This window comes from Lathyrus oleraceus, chromosome 4 (genome assembly GCF_024323335.1).
Source record: "Lathyrus oleraceus cultivar Zhongwan6 chromosome 4, CAAS_Psat_ZW6_1.0, whole genome shotgun sequence".
NCBI lineage: Eukaryota > Viridiplantae > Streptophyta > Magnoliopsida > Fabales > Fabaceae > Lathyrus > Lathyrus oleraceus.
This window is the reverse complement of record NC_066582.1, coordinates 139394514-139419186: the sequence shown is the minus strand read 5'-3', so window position 1 is coordinate 139419186 and position 24673 is coordinate 139394514. Positions and strand designations below refer to the sequence as shown.

Here is a 24673-nt window from a genome sequence, read left to right as displayed (position 1 = left end):
ATATTTGACCAAGCAGGGGAGAAAATCTCAAACAATTAGGAAAATGCCTCAAATAATTCCAGGAAAATTCACATGTAAACTAGACATACAAGAGTAGGTTCATGCAAAAAATCAGATCAATTGGAGGTCAAGAAGTATGGTAATGAAAATCATGAAGTTGGGCATCAATGGTGTGACACAAATTGTCACACCCTAATTCAAAAATTCATAACTCACAAACCACAAATGATAAATTCACAAACTTTACACCAAAATCACCACGAGTGTGTCTAGTTTAAGCACAAAAAATTTGGGAGCCATTGGATACATTCTCATCATTTCACAAATGTTTTGGCAAAGTGTACAAGAATTTGGTCACATGTCACAAACCCTAGCACCATTTAAAATTCGACCATGAAAAAATTCTGGAAAATATATGACAAAAAACTAGAGATCAAGATGGACACAACACAAAAAATCCCATTAAATTTGGATTAAAAATGAACAAGTTATGATTTTTGTAAGTTTGAGTGATTAAATGAAATAAAAATTGAAAATTAAATGGATTAATGGAATAAATAAAGAAACAATGGGGGGGGGGGGGGTCAACGCCCCGGTCAACGCGCCCAGTAGCAGCGCTCCTTTTTAAATATATATTTTAGAAGGCATTTAATAATTGAATTGGCATCGCGCCCCAGTGGTAAAACACTTGGTATTTGAAGCAAAGGTCTGGGGTTCGAATCCCCCTCGCCCCAGACCTTTTGACATTTATTTAATAGGCTTTGCTACAGTAAAAAACAGAAAATCCAGCATTCATATTGCAGTAGTATTCATATTGCAGAGAAAAAAAACTACAGTAGCAGCAGGTTGAATTTTTTTGCTTCGAAATTAAAAAAATAAAAACACCAATATGTGCATCTAAACATGCTCAAACCTAAACCAAACTCCATATTCACTAAATCAAACTAAACAAAAAGAAATAAGCAAAAACAAGTTTGGATGTGAAACTTCAACTCAACATAACTTGCTAAATACTAAACCATTTTCAACCATTCAAAGCTCATAATGATCAGGGAAAGGAGATCTACAAAGTGTGTATCATGATTTTGGGAAAGGTGAGAGTCGAAATTTTACCGAGTTGGAAGAGCAGTGCTGATTCGGTTGTTATTCGGCCATGTTAACGCGAAACAGGTGCTTTAAAAACCCTCCTAATGATGAATGGTGAAGATGCTTGGTTCAAAACAACTTGCAATGGCTTAAAATTTGGACTGGTTTTTGAAAATGCACAAAATGAAGCTTTTTTAGAATGAGATGTTTTTGTGTTTTTTGCTGCAACTAAGGTCTTCTATTGACAGAAAATGATGCTTTGGTCTGCTGTTTGATGTTGCTTTTGGCAAGGCAAAGCTTGGTCTTTTGGAAGTTTTTTTTTTTGACAGGTTTTGGAAAAAATGCCAAGAAGAATATGAATGAATGAAGTTCTGTTGTGTATGGTTGCTTCTAGTCTTCACTTGACAGAAAAAAAATGATATAAAATCTTTTTGCTAAGAGATACAAAGCATGGCTCATGGATAGTATGGATAGGTATGGTTGCAAATTGTACTTTTTCTCCAAAATCAAGCAAGCAAGCATGGCCTTTGTTTTGCTGGTTTTTTAGGCTGCAAATGAGGCTTCAAATGACAGAAAATGATGCATAATGCTGCTGTCCTTTTGAGGTACAAGGCATGGTATGAAGTAGCATGGTTTAGCATGATGAAAGTGTCCTTTTTTTGCAAATTCCAAGCAACTAAGCAATGATTCACATGTGCTGCATAATTTGAGCTTGCAAACACACTTAAAATGATATTTATGAGCTGTCCCAATTGGCCAAATGTTGAAAAAATGCTTGAGTCAAAAAGTCAACTCTTGGTCAAACTTTGAATTTAAATGAAAAAGGTCCAAAAATGCCATTTTGATTGGTAAGGTTTTAGGTCATGAAATTTATATTTTTGGAAAGAGGATGAAAAATGTGGTTTGTAGGAAAAAACCCCACCAAATTTGGCCAAACGGTTTGGGAGATATGGCCCTTTGAAGTTCAAGATTTTCTAAAATCGATTCGATCATAACTTGCCGACCATACATGGGAATTGAGAGTTCTAGGACTTTTTGGAAATGGGAGAACAAGATCTTCAACTTTCATGTTGGGCAAAAATTCATTTGAGGCTTGTATCAAAATGTAAGTTTGAGGATCAAAACTTTCCATTTTTGGTAAGTTTCAGTTACAGGCCCAGTTTCCGTTTTGGGAAATTCATGATCTGGCTTCAAATTCTTCCATGATGGTGTTTGGCATGATATATGATGACTATTTGGACATGAATGAACTCCCACAAACCAATTCCAATCATCAAATCTCTGATTAAATGGACAGTTGACCAACAGTTGACTATTAGGGTTTTTGTCTGATTATGCATTGACTGATGAATTCCAAACCCTAATTCCTTGAGAATTTGACTTCAAATGATGTCCCAAGTTGTATGAACTCTTGATTGTTGACCATGGTGCCCAAATTCCACAAGAATGACCACCATCCACTGCTTTGACTGACAGTTGACTTTTCTAGGGTTTTTGACTGTCTAGGCATGAACTGCTGACCTCTGAGCCCTTAACCCTTGACATGAACACTTCAAATAGACCTCCAAACCATGTGAACTTGTTGGACAAACCCCAAGGCCTTGATTCAATGAGAAATTCCTTTGCTTGCTTGGTTGACTGATCAGGAGATTAGTTTGACCTAATTCTTGACTGCTTGCACTTGAGGCAACTGAGGAACAATGCAAATGCTATGCAATGGATCATGACATGCTATGACCTAATATGAAAATGTATGTATAATGATAGGTGCAAATTTGAGGTGCTACACTCTATTGTGGTATGATATGCTCTCTTCTCTATCTGACTGCTACACGTCCTGATATTCTATTTAGTGTTTGTCTCTGTGCCAGATTCCAATCAGATCCTAGAGAATCTCATTTAACAGCAGTTAAGAGAATTCTCAGATATCTGAAAGGAACTCCTAACCTGGGCCTGATGTATGAGAAAACATCAAAGTATAGACTATCTGGTTTTTGTGATGCAGATTACGCAGGAGAAAGAATGGAATGAAAAAGTACATCTGGAAATTGTCAGCTCTTGGGAAAGAATCTGATATCCTGGGCCAGCAAAAGACAATCAACCATAGCCCTGTCTATTGCAGAAGCGGAATACATTTCAGCATCACTGTGCACTACCCAGATGCTCTAGATGAAGAATCAACTAGAGGATCTTCAAATCTTTGAGAGTATCATTCTTATCTTCTGTGACAATACTTCTTCCATTTGTTTAAGCAAGAATCCTATTTTGCACTTCAGAGCTAAGCACATAGAAATAAAACATCATTTCATTAGAGACTATGTTCAGAAAGGGGTAGTACTGTTGAAATTCATTGATACAGACCATCAATGGGTTGACATCTTTACCAAACCACTTGCTGAAGATAGATTCCTCTTCATCTTAAAGAATCTGAACATTCAAAACTGTCCTGAATAAAATGTGCCTCTGAGTGAGCAAAATAAGATTCTGATGTAAACAAAGTGGATTCTGCATCTGACTCTGATACTCCTACCAAGTTAGAAGTCATCTGAGTTAGAAATCTCCAGGAACCAACCCTTTGGTATTCCTGAAGATCAGATAAAGCAAACACGTGGAGCACCCTGCGTCTGACCTTGGAACTTCTAGACAGCTGTCTAGCAGTAATCAAGAAATAGTCTCTTGAGATCTCCTCGAGCAGTGTACTGACTGTTGGGATTAGACATCATTTATGAGTTGTAATAATTTTCCCTCTAACGCGCATACTTGGTTTTTGTGCTAAACTCATGTTTTGTGTGTCGTTTTGCATGCGCCCTAATTTGGGTATTTAAACTCTTCTCTTCACACATTGCACACTTTTCACTCTCACAAACACTCTTAACCTTCTTGCAAGTTCTTTTCTCCCTCAAGGCATTCCTGCAGCGTGCATTCAAGTTCTTCAACCTTCAACTCAGTTCATCAATAGTATTCATGGATTCCCAATAACAATCAGTGTATAACTTCTCTCAACAGATGAATTCCAACGAGCAAGCTCCAAGTTCAAGCACTCCAAACCCAGCTGTTACCGGTGTCGTCACCACTCCCATCTACAAAGAACCTCACATTCTTGATCGTGAGCCTCATATTCACCTTGCAACACCTTTTGAGAAACTGGAAGTTTTGTGTGAATCACTGGTAGATTTTGAAAACATGCGAAGGAATGGTGTTGACCTCACTGAAGAACTGAAGAATCAAGGTTGCGGAAACTACTTCCAACGTCTGTATGGTCCAGTTTATACAAACCTGGTTAAGAAATTCTGGAGATTCGCTGACGCTGACGATCACTACATCATCTCCTATGTTCTGGGAGTCAAGATGGTGATCACTGAGAAGTCCATTGCTGCTCTTCTGGGCATAGAGAAAGCTGGAGGAAGAAGAATTTACAACATTAATCCAAGGGAAAATAATCTGTCCCATGAGATTAATCCAACAATCTTCCAACAGAACACTGAAGGCAAATACTCCAAGAACAAGGAACTACATCAGAACCTCCGGGTATGGCTGAAGATCATCTTGGGCACCATACATCATCGCCCAACCTCCAACTCCTCAGATTACATCAACACAGACCAGAAGTGCATTCTGCACTGTATCCACAAGGGGCTGAAGCTCTGTCTTCCTGCACTCCTCTTCAAGTACCTCAGAGACTCTGTAAGAGATACAAAAAACAACATGAACCCCAGAAACTACATCCCTCTAGGGAGGCTGATCTCTGACGTTCTGATTGAAAGCGGTCTCGTGGACCATCTGATAAAGTTCAGACTCATAGAAGACGTGATGGTAGATATTGGAAGAGCTCTGAACGCCCGCAATCTGAAGAGCATGGGGATTCTGAATCAAGTAAGGGTCAAACCTACTTTGGACACCTCCTAGGATACTCTCAAAGATCAGAGGAAGATCCCAAATGGACTCTATTTGTTCTCAAAGATCGACCCTCTAGAGGTAATCTTGTATTACTTAGATGATCTGCAAAAACAAGGAGTAGAGTTCTCAGACTTCAACTTAAGCCAGCTGCCAGAATATCCTCTCAACTTCATGAAGCGACCACGAGGACCATCTGAGAAGGCAAAGCAAGCGAAGAAAGCGAAGCTGGTAGAATCCTCTGGATCAAGACCTCTAGTACCTCTGACTGGATCTTCTGGTAAGTTTGTTTCTCTCACTCCTTCTGTACAACTTAAGCTTATTGCTTCCTCTATCCCTTAACCAACACCCATATACACCAACTCAGAAACTCCTCCCTCAACCACCAGACCATCTAACCAACCCTCTCAAAAATTTAACCTAGCCACCACCTCTCTACCCCTTTCGGAAGCAGAAATGCTAAACGAAACAACCTCACCCTCTTCATCTTCCTCTCCAGAATCACCACCCTACTATAATCTTTCCTCAGATACTGAACCATTTGACCCTCACTCCCCAACTCTGGCTCAGCTCCAAAGACATACTCTGGCCCCACAACAGCCAACACAATCCATACCTGAACCAGAAGTCACCTCATCACCCACAGAAGAACCAAACACAACCACATCTGACCCTCCACCATCTGAAACAACTCACGCTGAAACACAACCACCCAACTCTGATATACCCCCACCAAATACATCCGCTGAACCACAAACTCCCACACTCAACCTAAGTGATAACATGAAATTATATCACATTTTAGGACTTAATTCAATTAGATTATATTATCATTTACTTTAATTTATCTCATTTTATCAGATATTATGCGGTATTTCCTTTCTATTTATGTCAGGTATCCATTTTGAAGCAAAAGTGAAAAAGGGAAGAAAAGGAGGTGTAAGAAGGAATAAAAAGGAAACAAATAACAAAGACCAAGCCCAGCCCAAAGAAAGCGCACGTTGTGCCTGTGACGGGCGTCACAAAGGTTGTGACGAGCGTCACACTAAGCACACTCCTGTGACGAGCGTCACACATGGTGTGACGGACGTCACACCTTTCCCCTATATTTTTGGCACTAGGAACGCAACTGACCACGTTGAAAGCTATTTCCACGCTTGACCCTCGGAACGAAAAGACCGCGTATACGGAAACCCTTGGAAAGCAGTTACACAAGTAGCAGTATAAATAGCAGCTAATTGGGAAAGCTCTCGGTTCGGAGATTTTCCACGCCTTTTGCCGTTTTCGCATTTTTTTCTTCTTCCAGCAGTTTAGGCTTATATTTTTATAGTATTACTTTGCAGAATTTTTATTGTTTTACCTTTTTGCAATTCTATTTTCTTTTCTAGCATTTAATTAATTCTTTTCGCACAATAGTTTCTACACCGGAAACTATTGTGCAACTTTTACCGGATCTAACCTTACGTTAGAATCTAGTTTTTATTTCCTTCGTTTTAATTTGTTGTTTAATTGAAGAATCCAAGAACAAATCCTACTGGCTTGTGGTAGAGTGTTCAAGACTATTGTTTAACGCATTCAGGTTCTTTAATTATTATTTAATGCTTTGTTTTATTACTTATTTATATTATCTGCCTGGGATAAGTCTGTTTATGCATGATATGTATTTTTGTTTGTTTAGCATGTCTGGCTAATTCGCCTAGATATCGGTATGTAAAGTAAGCGAAATAAGGGATCAAGACTAAGTCGGTCTAATCAAACTTAAAATTAAAATCAATCTTTTTACGGTCTCAATTTACAGGTTTAATAACAAGAATTTTTTACAAAAGTAAAAGATATAAAGAAGTTAAAATCAATAGAGCGAGAGTTTGAGGTTTTAACTGGACAGTGTAAATTAGGCATTAATTCTAGATCAGGGCGAGAGCAAGTTTTAGAGTTAATTAAATTCTGACCTTTTCCAAAAAGTATTCTTAAAGATTGAATGTGAGGACGAGAGTTAAGCATTCGGGTTTAATTGTATAACCTAAGTCAACAGAGCGAGAGTTTGAGATAAGGGTGTTTAAAACGGTCAGTGTTTTCTTAAAAAGAGTTTCTGCAACTTTATTGCTTTCAAAAAGTGGTTTTTGACTTAATTATAAGTGACAGCTACATTAACATAAAGTCATGGTTTATTCAACAGAGCGAGAGTTTGAGATAAAACCTTTAATCAATAAAGTTAACTGAAACGATTTATTTTAAAACCAAGAAACCGACAAAGAATTGATTCCCTAATTACGACGAACTACATACCGATATCCGATTTATTAATATTTAATCTAGATCTTAGTTTAGTTTTTAGCTTCGCCCCCAAACAATCAACCATTATTCACCTTAGCTTTACGTAGTAACCTTAGATAACGGTATATCGATTCATAAGTCCCTGTGGGATCGATATCTTTTAAAACTACGCGATAGAACTGTGCACTTGCAGTTTGTACCCCAAATTCGACTCATAAAGTCGCGATCAAGTTTTTGGCGCCGTTGCCGGGGACTTTTATTTAATCGATATCGTAACTCTTCCGTTACGCTGTAGAGACTAAGGTTTCTTTTTCTTCTATTCTTTCTTTCGTTGATTTGTATGCCACGTACTCGCTCACAAGGCGAACCGCTCTATTTACGAATCAACGATATCGAACTATATCTCCGAGTCTTACGACGAATTCGGGAATATCGTGCTGCAAACAATCTCCCTCCTATAGAACTTCCTGATTTCAAAAACCTTTTTCCTTCGATAACCGAGATGGCAGAACCAGCTCGTGCTCTTAGAGATTACGCCGCTCCATCGCAAGATGAGCCGCATTCAAGTATTGCTCCGCCCGCAATCGAAGCAAACAACTTCGAACTTAAACCTTCGCTGTTGCAGGCGGTGCAACAGAACCAATTCTCTGGAAATCCTACCAAGGATCCAAACCTTCATTTATCCGTATTTGTCCAATACGCTGATACTGTTAAAGCTAATGGTGTCACTTCAGAGGCAATTCGACTTCGTCTTTTTCCTTTCTCATTAAGAGATAGCGCTAGAAGATGGCTTCAATCTCTCCCTTCCAACTCAGTCACCACATGGAACGAGTTGAAGAAAGTTTTTCTTGCCCGATACTTTCCGCCAAGCAAAACAGCTATGTTAAGAGCCCAGATAAACGGATTTAAACAGAAAGACAACGAGTCTCTTTTCGAAGCATGGGAAAGATATAAAGACATGATGAGACTTTGCCCACACCACGGTTTGGAAGACTGGTTAGTAATTCACACATTTTATAATGGTCTCTTATACAACACAAGGTTAACAATAGACGCCGCTGCAGGTGGTGCATTAATGAACAAACCTTATGCTGATGCTTACCAGCTTATCGAGAGCATGGCCCAAAACCACTATCAGTGGGGAACCGAACGAACAACGGTGGAAAAACCTCAAACGAAAACTGGCATGTACGAGATAAGTAACCTTGATCACGTTAACGCAAAAGTGGATGCTTTGGCCCAGAAAATTGAAAGTTTAAACGTATCACCTCCAGCCGCCGTGGTTGCTATAACTCAGAATTGCGAGGTCTGTGGAATCCAAGGCCACACTCCTACGGACTGTCAACTCTTGACAGGAATCCAAGCAGAGCAAGTAAACTATGCTCAAGGAAGCCCCTATTCGAACACCTATAACTCAAATTGGAAGAACCATCCAAACTTTTCATATAAGAGCAATAACGCTTTGTACGCACCTGGACAGTCTCCAAATCAAGCCCCAGTTATACCTCCGGGATATCAGAAACCGAACCCATCCATGCCTAACAATAACGCCCCTAGGAAATCCAACTTGGAAATCATGATGGAAAACTTTATAGCTTCCCAACAACAAACCAATAAAGATTTCCTAAACCAGAATGTACACACTGGCGAACAACTTAAACAACTAGCAAGCAAAGTAGATGCCTTGGCTACCCATAACAAAATGCTGGAAACACAAATATCACAAGTAGCCCAACAACAAGCACCTACTGCTGCCCCAACTGGTACATTCCCTGGACAGCCCCAACCTAACCCGAGAAGCCACACTCATGCAATTATATTAAGAAGTGGAACGGAAGTGGAAGGACCGTCTGATCCAAGGATAGAAAACCAAAACCCTAAGAAATCAACTGAGGAAAGTGAACCTAAGGAAAAGGAAGAGAGTAATAAGGAAACCCTAGAAAAGAAGGAACCTTATGTACCTCCACCACCTTACAAACCACCTATACCTTACCCTCAAAGGCTTGTTAAAACCAAAGATGCGGGCCAATTTAGAAAATTTGTTGATCTCCTTAAACAATTAAACGTTACAATTCCGTTCACCGAAGCTATTACGCAGATGCCCTCATATGCTAAATTCTTAAAAGAAATCCTTTCTAATAAGAGGAAACTTGAGGATAGCGAAACCGTTACACTCCCTGCCAAATGTAGCGCTATAATCCAAAACATGCCCCCTAAACTCAAGGATCCAGGTAGTTTCTCTATACCCTGTCACATAGGAAAATTTGTCATCGACAAAGCCTTATGCGATTTAGGAGCCGGAATTAGCGTTATGCCTCTATCCATATGTAAGAAACTGGAAATGGGAGAATTAAGACCAACCAAAATGTCTGTGCAACTAGCAGATCGTTCCATCAAATATCCTGTAGGAATCCTTGAAAACGTTCCCGTACGCATAGGTCAATTCTACATTCCCACTGATTTTACAATTATGGACATTAGAGAAGATGATATTACACCCATTATACTGGGAAGACCATTCTTAGCAACTGCCGGTGCAATCATAGACTTAAAACGAGGACGACTCACCTTCGAAGTAGGTGAAGAGAAAATTGAATTCATTCTTTCCCAATTCTTGAAAGCACCTGCAATAGAAGATACATGTTACTTCATGGATATCATCGATGAATGCATAAAAGAAGCAGAGTTAGAAGAAGACAAATCATCTGATTGCCTTGTAGAAGACAGATCTAACCAATGTTTGGCAATAACACCGGATCCTACGCAATGTCTTAACAAACCAACCCCTGACCTGAAAACACTTCCCAAAAATCTGAGATATGAATTCCTAGACTTAGAACTTGAACGACCTGTGATAGTTAATGCAGACCTAGGAAGACTCGAAACAGAAAAACTCCTACATATCTTAAGGAAGTATCCAACCGCACTAGGGTACCACATCACCGATCTTAAAGGAATAAGTCCTTCTATTTGTATGCACCGCATCATGTTAGAAGAAGACTGTAAAACCTCTAGGGAACACCAGAGAAGACTAAATCCGATCCTGAGTGAGGTAGTAAAGAAGGAAATAACCAAGTTATTGGAAGCAGGTATTATATATCCTATATCTGATAGCAAATGGGTTAGTCCTGTGCACGTTGTACCAAAGAAAGGAGGCATAACCGTTATTGAAAACGAAAAAGGGGAAACTATAACTAAACGAATCGAATCAGGATGGAGAATGTGCATTGATTATAGGAAACTAAACAAAGCAACCCGAAAAGATCATTTCCCTTTACCATTCATTGACCAAATGTTAGAACGATTAGCAAAACATTCACATTTCTGTTATCTAGACGGTTATTCAGGCTTCTTTCAAATACCAATTCACCCTGATGACCAAGAAAAGACAACGTTCACGTGCCCTTTTGGTACCTTCGCTTATAGACGAATGCCGTTTGGTCTGTGTAATGCCCCTGCAACCTTTCAAAGATGCATGATGGCAATTTTCGCCGACTTTCTCGAAAACATCATGGAAGTATTTATGGATGACTTTTCTGTATACGGACAAAGTTTCGAAGAATGCCTTGAAAACCTGGAAAGAGTTCTTGAGCGATGTGTAAAAGTAAACTTAGTACTTAATTGGGAAAAGTGCCACTTTATGGTACAAGAAGGAATTGTTTTAGGACACATCATCTCGAACAGAGGAATTGAAGTAGACAAAGCCAAAATAGAGGTAATCGAAAATCTTCAACCCCCAAGAACCGTGAGAGAAGTACGAAGCTTTTTAGGACACGCCGGTTTTTACCGACGATTCATCAAAGACTTCTCTAAGATAACTAAACCTTTAACCGGACTGTTGATGAAAGATGCCGAATTCATATTCGACGATAATTGTTTAAAAGCATTTCAAACGCTTAAGCAAGCATTGATCTCCGCACCCATAATGCAGACACCAGACTGGAATGAACCATTCGAAATAATGTGCGATGCCAGCGATTATGCTGTAGGTGCTGTTTTAGGACAACGAAAGGATAAAAAGCTTCACGTTATATATTACGCAAGCAGAACCCTGGATGAAGCGCAAATGAATTACGCCACTACCGAGAAAGAACTCCTAGCAGTGGTATTTGCGCTAGATAAATTTCGTTCTTACTTGGTTGGAGCTAAAATAATAGTTTACACTGATCACGCTGCTATCAAGTACCTTTTAACAAAAAAGGATGCTAAACCTAGACTCCTAAGATGGATCTTGTTGCTACAAGAATTCGACTTAGAAATCAAGGACAAGAAAGGAACTGAAAACGTAGTAGCAGACCACCTCTCTAGACTTGAGAACCTTGAACCGGAAAGAACATCAATTAATGATGATTTCTCGTATGACAAACTTATAGCTACTTTGGAAGAGAACAACTCCGACCTGCAAGTAGAAACCACCTTAGCTATATCTGCCACACCATGGTACGCTGATCTAGTCAATTATTTAGCTGCCGGAATAGTTCCACCTACTTTATCTTACCAGCAGAAGAAACGATTCTTCTACGACATAAAACACTATTACTGGGATGATCCCTTACTTTTCAAAAGAGGCCCCGATGGTATTTTCCGTCGATGTATACCCGAAGAAGAGGTAGAAAATATAATCCAACACTGCCACTCCGCTCCTTATGGTGGACACACAAGTACATCCAAGACCTGCTCTAAAATCCTACAAGCCGGCTTTTATTGGCCAACTATATGGAAGGACGTACATGTGGCTATTAAGGAATGTGACAAATGTCAACGCACGGGAAACACATCTAGACGTGACGAGATGCCACAAAAAGGTATTTTGGAAGTAGAGATCTTCGACGTGTGGGGAATAGACTTCATGGGACCTTTTCCATCCTCTTTCGGTAACAAATACATACTCGTGGCAGTTGACTACGTATCAAAATGGATCGAAGCTGTAGCCTCCCCAACAAACGACACCCGAGTAGTAACTAGACTCTTTAAGAATATAATATTTCCGAGATTTGGCATCCCAAGAATAGTAGTCAGTGATGGTGGGTCGCACTTTATATCCAAGGTACTCGAAAAATTATTATTTAAATATGGAGTGAGACATAGGATAGCGACACCTTACCACCCTCAGACCAGTGGACAAGTGGAAGTATCTAACAGAGAAATCAAGCAAATACTAGAAAAAACGGTCGCCACTTCAAGGAAAGATTGGTCATTGAAATTACCAGAAGCTTTGTGGGCATACCGAACTGCTTATAAAACCCCCATAGGGACGACCCCATTTAAGCTCATTTATGGAAAATCCTGTCACCTCCCGGTAGAATTAGAATATAAAGCCTATTGGGCTATTAGAAATCTGAATCTAAACTATAAAGCCGCCGGTGAAAAGAGAATCCTTGACATAAACGAATTAGAAGAACTCAGAAGAGACGCCTATGAAAATGCCAGAATCTATAAAGAAAGAACAAAACAATGGCATGACAAGCGTATATCAAGGAAAATCTTCAAGCAAGGCGACGCAGTCCTTTTATTTAACTCTAGACTAAAGTTATTCCGGGAAAACTACGATCCAGATGGTCAGGACCTTTTCATATCACTAACATCTTCCCCAGTGGAGCAATAGAAATTAAAGGCAAATCCACAGAACCGTTTACCGTAAACGGGCAACGTCTAAAACACTATCATTATGCGGAAACCAATGGAGATTCGCAAATACTACACTTAGACGAAATGCCCCCAGGACCTATAGATTATACTTAACAGTTTCTTTGTCGAGCTTGCGACATTTAAACAAAGCGCTTAGTGGGAGACAACCCACAATTATTTTCTTATTCTATTATTATCATTTTCCTATTTTTCTTTCCTCAATTATTCTTTTAATTTCTGTTTAGTATTAATTCCTGATTTATTTTAATTCAAAAGAAAAAAAAAATAATAATAATAATAATTTTTTCTCCTTTCGGCATTTGGCCAAATCCTGACTAAAACTCATGTTTTCTTTTCTCTAGCTGACACTAACCAGATGGGACATTTTGATCGTATGAGTATCAAATTCAGAGGAATGGCTCAGAAACAAAAGTTTGAAGAACTAGCCACTAGAGAGATGCTACCTAGTTTATATGCTGATGATTGGGCTATGACTGCCCTTGGACTTAGACAAAGTGTCCTGTATTTGCTGAACCAGATAGGATGGGAGACATCCCCTATCCTGAGACATTTCACCACCTACCGGAGACTCACACTAGAATTCCTTAGCTCATTAATCTATCTACCCAGCCATGGAAAAGGAATTAGCAGAGGCTTTATCCAGTTCAGAATGTTCAATATGGAGTACCAATTTAATATTAAAGACTTTACCAATCTTTTGGGTTTTCCTACCTCCTTTGACACATTCACAGTAAGCCAGGAAGAACTTTTTGAACATAGAGAACTTGAACACTTTTGGGGTAAGCTGACTGGAAATGATGAGCCCGAAGAACATGAGTTTCTCTCTGGAAACATACATAACCCGGCCTTTCGCTATTTCCATAAGATCCTGACCCACACTTTATTTGGGAAGAAGCTAAATAGTACTTCAGTTTCACGTGATGAACTCTTCATCATATTTTGTGCTTCCCAGAACCGTCCAGTAAACGGTGCCACTTTTATGTTAGCTAATTTGGACCACCTTATCCAGGATGAGCGAGCACCCATTAGAATAGGCGGTTTGATAACTATGATAGGTAATGCTATTGGATTACGTCAGCCTATGCTTGACCTAAGCCCTTTTTGTGGCATTACTACTATGAGTATACCCTTCCTCTTCAACACTATGTTTATAGCAAACCTAGGGTCTGACGAGTTTGAGCTTATTATTGATAACCAGGTTCTTTGCCTATTCACCATGCCCGACCCTAGGACTAGCATTCATAACCGCAGTAACTGGCTCTATAACCTGAACGAAACTCCCACTCCTGCTAGATCCACTGAATCCATCCAGGACTATGAGATTTGTGATGACTATGAGACTTATGATGACCAGATCCCTCATGCTGAATCCGACCCTCAGACACCATCCGGCTATTATGATATTGACCCTCCTCCTCAGCCTGTTCAGACCGAAGAATCAGCCATATCCGACCTCCGGCATCATATGCCCGGAACTGATTATAACACCGCCATTGATGCTTTGATGTCAGAACAAGACGCCCTCAGAGGAGAATTTACTAACATGAGACACGAAGTTCTAGGATACATGAGCAGTATGACAGATCAGTTTCACGAGTTGCTACATCGTGTTAACTCTTTTGCTCCTCCGGCCAGAGATCGTACAGAGGGATAGAATTTAGTTATTTTTCTAAGTTATTTGGTTTTAAGTTAGATTATTCATTAATGTTATTTGAATTCATGTTCACATTTATTTCTCTTTCATTTCATTGTTTTCCTTTCCTGTATTACATTATGATCATTTTATTGAAGCTGTTTATTTAATTTTATTATGCAATAGCTATTATGCTCTAATGTTGCTACCTATGACTTATTATTATACAAAGCAGATTAAGCGTGCACGATAAATTAAATTGCAAAATAAACCAATCATAAGCAAAACAAAACAAAATAAATAACAAAAATAAAATCCTTTACCAAATTGATTCTGTGAAACGCTACTGAAGCCTTGCCAAAATGGAATGTGTGACGAGCGTCACACAAATCCATAACGGACGGCACACCAAGTGCCTGTTACGAACGTCACACCCCTGTGACGAGCGTAACACCCTTCAGACTAGTGAACGTTAAGGAGCCGTTGGAGACGAACGTTACACCTTTTTATTTTTTACCTTCCCCATTAATTTCCATTCAACCACACTTAATTACTTTTCAACCACTTCTTCTTTCCAACTTCCAAATTCTTCTCCTATAAATACCCACCAAACCTTCCTTCATTCACCACAAACCATTCTCTCCTATCAAATACATTTCTTTTCTTTCCAAATCACCCCTTTCAAAATTCATTCATCACAATGGCGGGAAATCAGAATTTTGGAAATATCATCTTCCGATCCGAAGATGAAAATTATCAAAGGGAGCAATTCGAGCGTTTCCAACAGCGAGGCGTCGTTTCCACCAGGTACCCCGATTTAACTTGTTTACAACAATTAGGATTACTCCAAGGTATCGAATGGATGCTCCGTCAAGCCAACTTAACCTTCCTTTGCACTCATAATCAACCCACCTACCCATCCCTAACCTTAGAATTCTTAAGTTCATACGACTACACCACTCCCGCTGGTGAAGACGAATTTTTAACCGGTACCGCAACCTAACGTATGTTTAACACCGAGTACTCCTTAACCCAAAACCAATTGAGTACCATGCTACAATTCCCCATAGAAGGTCTGCTACACCCCAGAATCCCTCCAAACTCAAACTGGAACACAGTTGGCGTTTTCGGCCTTTTTAAGAAAATTTCCGGTATAGATACCTACAACTGGGAAGAGCTCCTTCTCTCCCATATACATAACCCCACTATCCGGTACTTTATCCGCATCTTGCAAAACACAGTTTTCGGAAGACCAAACAACAGCAAGGTCAACTCAAAGGAGCTATTCTTCCTCCAGTGCGTCTTCGAACCAGATACTCAAGTAAACGCCGCCTCCTTTCTACTTCATCATATCCGCACCTTATGTGCTAGAGGCCGGCAACCTTTTATAATTTGTGGATTAATCACCACCATAGCACTTGGCCTAAACCTAGGGGATAAACTCCAAACTTTAGAATCTCTACCTCCCCTATCTATGGATATCAGCTACTGTCGATCCAGCCGCTTGATTAAGAACAGAGTAGGCGGAGGACATTATCTTATGGTGAACAACCAGGCAGTCCCAAGCGTTGTTCTACCAAATATCGCCCTAACTGATGTCACAAACCCCGACCAGCGGTTTACTGAGTTGTTCAGCAGGTTCGACAACTTAGACTTACGTCCGAGATCACCAGGTCCAAGAACCAGAGGCGGAAGACAACCTTAGTTGTAGTTTCTCTTTCCTTTCCATATTGTATTTCATTCCCTTAAAACATTGGGGACAATGTTTAGTTTAAGTATGGGGGGGAAACCATGTTCTTTCTATTTCCATTTCTTCAAGTATGTACTTTTCCTTTCATTGCTATTTCAATTATTATTTGTTTTTAATTATTATAAAAAAAAAAAATCTATTATCTTAAGTTAAGTCCCGAGTGTGAACAAAAATTTCCATTATCTATTCCCTCAAACTTTCATGAGCCACAACAACAAAAATTCAACACCCAATAAGTATAAAGGTTGCTCATCTTATCGATCTTGAGTCGAATCAAGACAAAGACTACTACCGCCAAACACTCTAAACGAACCTCAACACGTTAGATCAGGATAAGTACCTATTATACCAATTCCTTGAACCTTTAGTTTTATAGTAACCCCAAAGTAGTTTATACGAGAAGTCAGCACCATCTTAATAGCAAACTACGTGGAGAGCCGATGAATATAAGTGAATGATTCCCAAAGTAACAAAATATATATATATATATATATATATATATCAGGAAATGCACTAATTAAGTTAGGTGATCCTTACCAGATCATTTAATCTAAAGGTTGCAGATCATACAAAAACACAATATGAAAGATCCATTATGAGGTATTTTTTGAACTTTCTCGATCTGACCTAGAATCATGCCTATCTAAAACTCTAAACTCATCTCAGGAACTCAAACAAAAATTTAAAGTTATAAAAGGTGTGCTTGAAGAAACACTAGAAGAATGTGGCAAACTTGAGATAACAATTCTAGAACTTAAAGATGAAAACAGAACCTTGATATTAGAAAGAGATTCAACAAAGAAAAATTGCTCAAAACTTGAAGAAGCGTTATCTCAAGCTCCACAAACTTCAAACACAATAATTTATGAATATGAAAAATCTTTTCAAAAGTTTCTGAAAAATGGGATAGAGAGAAGCAGAATGGCATCCATGATTTATGGGGTTAGTCAGAACAATAGAAGAGGAATTGGGTATGATCCTAGTGAAGATAAAACTTTTACTAATGACCAACCTAAATCTCCATTTTCCTATCACTATACACATACACAAGCACAACGATTTAATAATGCTAGAAAACCCAAAGTGTTAAGAAACTCTGGGAAAACTAATCACAAAGGACCCAAAAGATTTTGGGTACCAAAGGATAAGATTGTTTATGTTGCGGATATCTTATGCAGCAGAGTTAAAACACCAGTCATGGTACCTGGACTTTGGATGCTCGCGACACATGACGGGAAGAAAATATATGTTCCAAAACCTGGAACTTAAAGACGCTGGATTCGTAGGCTTCAGAGGAGATCAGAAAGGAAGGATCAGAGGCTCCAGAACTATTGGTAATGGTACTCTTCCCTCTATATCTGATGTTCTCTATGTAGAAGGATTAATGCATAATCTGTTATCAATAAGTCAATTAAGTGATAACGGGTATGATGTAATCTTCAATCAAAAAACATGTAAAGCCATAAATCAAAATAATGGATCTGTCCTATTCACTGGCAAGAGGAAAAACAATATTTATAAAATAAATCTTTCGGATTTAAAAGAACAAAATGTAAAATGTTTGATGTCTGTTCACGAAGAGCAATGGGTATGGCATAGACGCTTGGGCCATATTAGCATGAGAAAGTTATCTCAGCTAAATAAACTCGAGTTAGTCAGAGGTCTACCTAAGCTGAAGTTTTCTTCAGATGCTCTATGTGAAGCATGTCAGAAAGGAAAATTTTCAAAATCATCTTTTAAAAAGAAAAATATTGTTTCTACCTCTAAGCCTTTGGAACTTCTTCACATTGATTTATTTGGTCCTGTGAAAACAGCATCAGTCAATGGAAAGAAATATGGACTAGTCATTGTTGATGATTTTAGTCGCTGGACATGGGTAAAATTCTTAAAGCACAAGAGTGAGTCTCACTCTGTATTCACTAGCTTCTGTTCCAAAGTGCAAAATAAATTTGAGGAATTTGAAAATAATTTTTTTGAGGAATTATTTGACTCTAATGGAATATCCCATGATTTCTCCTGCCCTAGAACTCCACAACAAAATGGAGTTGTAGAGAGGAAGAATAGGACACTCCAAGAGATGGTCAAAACCATGATCAACGAAACAAATGTGGCTAAACACTTTTGGGCTGAAGCAGTAAATACATCATGTTATATTCAGAATAGAATCTCCATAAGACCTATTTTGGAGAAGACTCCCTATGAACTGTGTAAAGGAAGAAAACCCAACATTTCTTATTTTCATCCTTTTGGATGTTCCTGCTTTATTTTAAATACTAAAGAACATCTGAACAAGTTTGATTCTAAAGCACAAAAAGGTATTATGTTAGGATACTCAGAACGCTCTAAAGGCTACAGAGTATACAATAAAGAAACCAAAATTATGGAAGAATCAATTCATGTCAGATTTGATGATAAGCTTGACCCTGAAAAGTCAAAGCTAGTTGAAAAACTTGCAGATCTGGAGATTACTCTTGCAGGTTCTGACGAAAAGACCAAAGCACCTGAAGCAGCTGCCACTCAAACTTCAGAAGGAACTAAATCCCCAGCAATCCCAAAGAAAGCTAAAAGTCGCCTCAACATATCTGAAGAGTTGATTCTGGGAAACAAGGATGGACCTATCCGAACTAGGTCAACCTTCAAGGCACCTGAAGAAACTCCTCTGGGACTAGTATCTCTAGTCGAGCCTACTTCCTATGATGAGGCACTTCAAGATAGCGACTGGGTTCTAGCCATGCAAGAAGAGCTAGATAATTCACAAAGAATGACGTCTGGGATCTTATTCCTAAACTTAAAGGCACTCACATTATCGGAACCAGATGGGTGTTCAGAAACAAGCTGAATGAGAAAGGAGAAGTTGTCAGAAACAAAGCTCGGCTGGTGGCTCAAGGTTACAGTCAACAAGAAGGCATTGACTACAATGAAACCTTTGCCCTAGTCGCCAGGTTAGAATCTATTCGCTTACTTGTCTCATTCGCTGTAAATCATTCTATCAAACTGTATCAAATGGACGTCAAAAGCGCATTTCTTAATGGTTATATATCAGAAGAAGTGTATGTCAACCAACCTCCAGGCTTTGAAAATTCATATTGTCCAGAACATGTGTTTAAACTTAAAAAAATCTTTATATGGATTAAAACAAGCTCCCAGAGCTTGGTATGAAAGATTAAGTAATTTTCTTCTGGAACATGATTTTATCAGAGGGAAAGTTGACTCTACACTCTTCTGTAAAAACATTCATAATGATCTCATGATATGCCAGATATACGTTGATGATATCATTTTTGGTTCAGCTAATGCCTCTGTATGTCAAGAATTCTCTGAGCTAATGCAGGCAGAATTCGAAATGAGCTTAATGCAAGAACTAAAGTTCTTTCTAGGAATTCAGATTAATCAAGCTTCATAAGCCACCGACGTTCATCAAAGTAAATACATAAAAGACATTCTGAAGAAATTTGAAATGGCTGAATGCAAATCTGCTAAGACACCCATGCATCCAACTTGCATTCTTGAAAAAGAAGAAGTTAGTCAAAAGGTTTGTCAGAAGCTCTATTGTGGTATGATATGCTCTCTTCTCTATCTGACTGCTACACGTCCTGATATTCTATTTAGTGTTTGTCTCTGTGCCAGATTCCAATCAGATCCTAGAGAATCTCATTTAACAGCAGTTAAGAGAATTCTCAGATATCTGAAAGGAACTCCTAACCTGGGCCTGATGTATGAGAAAACATCAAAGTATAGACTATCTGGTTTTTGTGATGCAGATTACGCAGGAGAAAGAATGGAATGAAAAAGTACATCTGGAAATTGTCAGCTCTTGGGAAAGAATCTGATATCCTGGGCCAGCAAAAGACAATCAACCATAGCCCTGTCTATTGCAGAAGCGGAATACATTTCAGCATCACTGTGCACTACCCAGATGCTCTAGATGAAGAATCAACTAGAGGATCTTCAAATCTTTGAGAGTATCATTCTTATCTTCTGTGACAATACTTCTTCCATTTGTTTAAGCAAGAATCCTATTTTGCACTTCAGAGCTAAGCACATAGAAATAAAACATCATTTCATTAGAGACTATGTTCAGAAAGGGGTAGTACTGTTGAAATTCATTGATACAGACCATCAATGGGTTGACATCTTTACCAAACCACTTGCTGAAGATAGATTCCTCTTCATCTTAAAGAATCTGAACATTCAAAATTGTCCTGAATAAAATGTGCCTCTGAGTGAGCAAAATAAGATTCTGATGTAAACAAAGTGGATTCTGCATCTGACTCTGATACTCCTACCAAGTTAGAAGTCATCTGAGTTAGAAATCTCCAGGAACCAACCCTTTGGTATTCCTGAAGATCAGATAAAGCAAACACGTGGAGCACCCTGCGTCTGACCTTGGAACTTCTAGACAGCTGTCTAGCAGTAATCAAGAAATAGTCTCTTGAGATCTCCTCGAGCAGTGTACTGACTGTTGGGATTAGACATCATTTATGAGTTGTAATAATTTTCCCTCTAACGCGCATACTTGGTTTTTGTGCTAAACTCATGTTTTGTGTGTCGTTTTGCATGCGCCCTAATTTGGGTATTTAAACTCTTCTCTTCACACATTGCACACTTTTCACTCTCACAAACACTCTTAACCTTCTTGCAAGTTCTTTTCTCCCTCAAGGCATTCCTGCAGCGTGCATTCAAGTTCTTCAACCTTCAACTCAGTTCATCAATAGTATTCATGGATTCCCAATAACAATCAGTGTATAACTTCTCTCAACAGATGAATTCCAACGAGCAAGCTCCAAGTTCAAGCACTCCAAACCCAGCTGTTACCGGTGTCGTCACCACTCCCATCTACAAAGAACCTCACATTCTTGATCGTGAGCCTCATATTCACCTTGCAACACCTTTTGAGAAACTGGAAGTTTTGTGTGAATCACTGGTAGATTTTGAAAACATGCGAAGGAATGGTGTTGACCTCACTGAAGAACTGAAGAATCAAGGTTGCGGAAACTACTTCCAACGTCTGTATGGTCCAGTTTATACAAACCTGGTTAAGAAATTCTGGAGATTCGCTGACGCTGACGATCACTACATCATCTCCTATGTTCTGGGAGTCAAGATGGTGATCACTGAGAAGTCCATTGCTGCTCTTCTGGGCATAGAGAAAGCTGGAGGAAGAAGAATTTACAACATTAATCCAAGGGAAAATAATCTGTCCCATGAGATTAATCCAACAATCTTCCAACAGAACACTGAAGGCAAATACTCCAAGAACAAGGAACTACATCAGAACCTCCGGGTATGGCTGAAGATCATCTTGGGCACCATACATCATCGCCCAACCTCCAACTCCTCAGATTACATCAACACAGACCAGAAGTGCATTCTGTACTGTATCCACAAGGGGCTGAAGCTCTGTCTTCCTGCACTCCTCTTCAAGTACCTCAGAGACTCTGTAAGAGATACAAAAAACAACATGAACCCCAGAAACTACATCCCTCTAGGGAGGCTGATCTCTGACGTTCTGATTGAAAGCGGTCTCGTGGACCATCTGATAAAGTTCAGACTCATAGAAGACGTGATGGTAGATATTGGAAGAGCTCTGAACGCCCGCAATCTGAAGAGCATGGGGATTCTGAATCAAGTAAGGGTCAAACCTACTTTGGACACCTCCTAGGATACTCTCAAAGATCAGAGGAAGATCCCAAATGGACTCTATTTGTTCTCAAAGATCGACCCTCTAGAGGTAATCTTGTATTACTTAGATGATCTGCAAAAACAAGGAGTAGAGTTCTCAGACTTCAACTTAAGCCAGCTGCCAGAATATCCTCTCAACTTCATGAAGCGACCACGAGGACCATCTGAGAAGGCAAAGCAAGCGAAGAAAGCGAAGCTGGTAGAATCCTCTGGATCAAGACCTCTAGTACCTCTGACTGGATCTTCTGGTAAGTTTGTTTCTCTCACTCCTTCTGTACAACTTAAGCTTATTGCTTCCTCTATCCCTTAACCAACACCCATATACACCAACTCAGAAACTCCTCCCTCAACCACCAGACCATCTAACCAACCCTCTCAAAAATTTAACCTAGCCACCACCTCTCTACCCCTTTCGGAAGCAGAAATGCTAAACGAAACAACCTCACCCTCTTCATCTTCCTCTCCAGAATCACCACCCTACTATAATCTTTCCTCAGATATTGAACCATTTGACCCTCACTCCCCAACTCTGGCTCAGCTCCAAAGACATACTCTGGCCCCACAACAGCCAACACAATCCATACCTGAACCAGAAGTCACCTCATCACCCACAGAAGAACCAAACACAACCACATCTGACCCTCCACCATCTGAAACAACTCACGCTGAAACACAACCACCCAACTCTGATATACCCCCACCAAATACATCCGCTGAACCACAAACTCCCACACTCAACCTAAGTGATAACATGAAATTATATCACATTTTAGGACTTAATTCAATTAGATTATATTATCATTTACTTTAATTTATCTCATTTTATCAGATATTATGCGGTATTTCCTTTCTATTTATGTCAGGTATCCATTTTGAAGCAAAAGTGAAAAAGGGAAGAAAAGGAGGTGTAAGAAGGAATAAAAAGGAAACAAATAACAAAGACCAAGCCCAGCCCAAAGAAAGCGCACGTTGTGCCTGTGACGGGCGTCACAAAGGTTGTGACGAGCGTCACACTAAGCACACTCCTGTGACGAGCGTCACACATGGTGTGACGGACGTCACACCTTTCCCCTATATTTTTGGCACTAGGAACGCAACTGACCACGTTGAAAGCTATTTCCACGCTTGACCCTCGGAACGAAAAGACCGCGTATACGGAAACCCTTGGAAAGCAGTTACACAAGTAGCAGTATAAATAGCAGCTAATTGGGAAAGCTCTCGGTTCGGAGATTTTCCACGCCTTTTGCCGTTTTCGCATTTTTTTCTTCTTCCAGCAGTTTAGGCTTATATTTTTATAGTATTACTTTGCAGAATTTTTATTGTTTTACCTTTTTGCAATTCTATTTTCTTTTCTAGCATTTAATTAATTCTTTTCGCACAATAGTTTCTACACCGGAAACTATTGTGCAACTTTTACCGGATCTAACCTTACGTTAGAATCTAGTTTTTATTTCCTTCGTTTTAATTTGTTGTTTAATTGAAGAATCCAAGAACAAATCCTACTGGCTTGTGGTAGAGTGTTCAAGACTATTGTTTAACGCATTCAGGTTCTTTAATTATTATTTAATGCTTTGTTTTATTACTTATTTATATTATCTGTCTGGGATAAGTCTGTTTATGCATGATATGTATTTTTGTTTGTTTAGCATGTCTGGCTAATTCGCCTAGATATCGGTATGTAAAGTAAGCGAAATAAGGGATCAAGACTAAGTCGGTCTAATCAAACTTAAAATTAAAATCAATCTTTTTACGGTCTCAATTTACAGGTTTAATAACAAGAATTTTTTACAAAAGTAAAAGACATAAAGAAGTTAAAATCAATAGAGCGAGAGTTTGAGGTTTTAACTGGACAGTGTAAATTAGGCATTAATTCTAGATCAGGGCGAGAGCAAGTTTTAGAGTTAATTAAATTCTGACCTTTTCCAAAAAGTATTCTTAAAGATTGAATGTGAGGACGAGAGTTAAGCATTCGGGTTTAATTGTATAACCTAAGTCAACAGAGCGAGAGTTTGAGATAAGGGTGTTTAAAACGGTCAGTGTTTTCTTAAAAAGAGTTTCTGCAACTTTATTGCTTTCAAAAAGTGGTTTTTGACTTAATTATAAGTGACAGCTACATTAACATAAAGTCATGGTTTATTCAACAGAGCGAGAGTTTGAGATAAAACCTTTAATCAATAAAGTTAACTGAAACGATTTATTTTAAAACCAAGAAACCGACAAAGAATTGATTCCCTAATTACGACGAACTACATACCGATATCCGATTTATTAATATTTAATCTAGATCTTAGTTTAGTTTTTAGCTTCGCCCCCAAACAATCAACCATTATTCACCTTAGCTTTACGTAGTAACCTTAGATAACGGTATATCGATTCATAAGTCCCTGTGGGATCGATATCTTTTAAAACTACGCGATAGAACTGTGCACTTGCAGTTTGTACCCCAAATTCGACTCATAAAGTCGCGATCACTAAGCCCTCCTACTTCTCCACCCCTAGCCTCTGAACCTGAAAACACCCTTCCAACCCTTGAGGAAGCAATAGTGGTGTTTGCAGAAGCTTCAGTTGACAAGGTCAAGTCTCTGACCATCAACTCTGGCATCAGTGACGATCCTTCCGCTGTAAGGACTCACTGGAACAGAGTGATTAGTTGGATGACCTCTGAAGGCTTCAAGCTAAATGGCCTCTCTGAACAAGTCCGCAAC

General features: G+C 39.1%; 1 pseudogene; it reads right to left on the bottom strand.

Moving 5' to 3' along the window:
• Positions 1-8141: 8141 nt before the first annotated feature.
• LOC127077509 (uncharacterized) lies at positions 8142-8241 on the bottom strand (annotated as a pseudogene).
• Between the last annotated feature and the right edge of the window lie 16432 nt (positions 8242-24673).